Here is a 1,684-nt window from a genome sequence, read left to right as displayed (position 1 = left end):
TCAAAATAAGACACCTCCATGACAAACTGGTTGCAATTTCTGTTGCGAGTGGTAGGAACTTACCAAGAGGACCTGATCAAGTCACCTAGGGCAAAATAGCTTTTGGACCTTTTTGACAACAAAACATCTTTCTGTGCATTGCATCTCATCACGTTCATGTTAACAAAGGAAATTACTTGTACACATATTGTGACATAAAGGAAAATGCATGCATAGTTTTATAAGATTAATGCAGGACCCATTTTAAAGACAGTTTACTATTCTATTTAGACTAAATTTTAGTTTAATTTAAAAAACTAACTTTTTAGTGTTTACCAAATTACAAATAAGCTAATCAACTTACCACGAAACAATATACACAGTGAGCTTTGTGCTTTTGGGGGAGGGCATCCAAAACATTGCCGTGTCTCATGTCATGTACACACATTTTCATCATCTTTGTAGGATAATTTCAGTCAGTGCTGAAGTTGGCATTATTAGTATTAGGTAGCTTTTGTTTTGAAGGGGAATGCATTTCCGGTAGCTTACTGTGTGTGGTTTGATGCTGCTGTGGGCAACAGGCAGTGGTAGATTCTCTCCCTCTCTCTTCTTTTCACAAGTCCCAGTGCTCTGATGCTTCAGGCACTCTCACTCATTTCACAGGACCATATTGTATCCTTGTTTCACCTGGCTGACATACATACATACAGACAGACAGACAGACAGACAGACAGACACACACACACATATATACATATATATACATATACATACTGTATCCATACAGTACTTGTACATATATACACATACATAGAGTATATATACATATATATACAGTATATATACATATACACACATATACAGTATACATATATAGACATAGTTCATATACACATATATACATATACAGTTTACACATATACAGTATACGCATACATGTATAAACACATACATGTATAAACATACACATACACATATACATATATATATATATATATATATATATATATATATATATATATATATATATATATATGTACACAGTAGGTGGGAATAAAAATTTTTTAAACTAACTTTAATGTTTAACTATTATTGATAAAGCTGTAGATAAACCCATTATGTAAGGTGCACTTAGTGCAGTTGTGGTGTCAGTGAGTTTTATCTACCACTCAGTGATGAAGTGTTAAAAAGTTGTATTGCCTGTGGTAGGAATGATTTCTTGTAACGGCCCGTGCAACATCGAAGCTGTCGGAGCTTCTTGGAGAAGGTGCTACTGTTGGACCAGTGTGGGGTGGAGAGGGTGGTCGGGGTTATCCATGACAGATAACAGTTTGTTCAGTGACCTCCTCTCCACCCCAGGTTTAAGAGTGTCCTGTTTGCAGTCAATAACGGAGCCAGCAGATTGTAGAGGAGAACAGAGCGCCGGCCACAGCAGACTGGTAGAACATCTCCAACATTCTGCTGCACACATTGAAGGAACTAGAGTCTGATAATCTTCTTCTTGTAAACAGCAGTGACACCCAGATATCTGTACTCCCCCACCGTTTCCACATCTCCTCCCAGGATGCAAAGGGGCTGCAGCGCCGTTCCCTTCCTCCTGAAGTCAATCACCATCTCTCTGGTCTTCCATCCATGTTCAGCAGCAGGTGATTCTTACCAGTCCACTCCGCAAAGTCATCCACCAGCGCTCTGTACTCTCCCTCCT

This window comes from Etheostoma spectabile, chromosome 10 (assembly GCF_008692095.1).
Source record: "Etheostoma spectabile isolate EspeVRDwgs_2016 chromosome 10, UIUC_Espe_1.0, whole genome shotgun sequence".
NCBI lineage: Eukaryota > Metazoa > Chordata > Actinopteri > Perciformes > Percidae > Etheostoma > Etheostoma spectabile.
Note: the sequence above shows the minus strand (reverse complement) of the source record.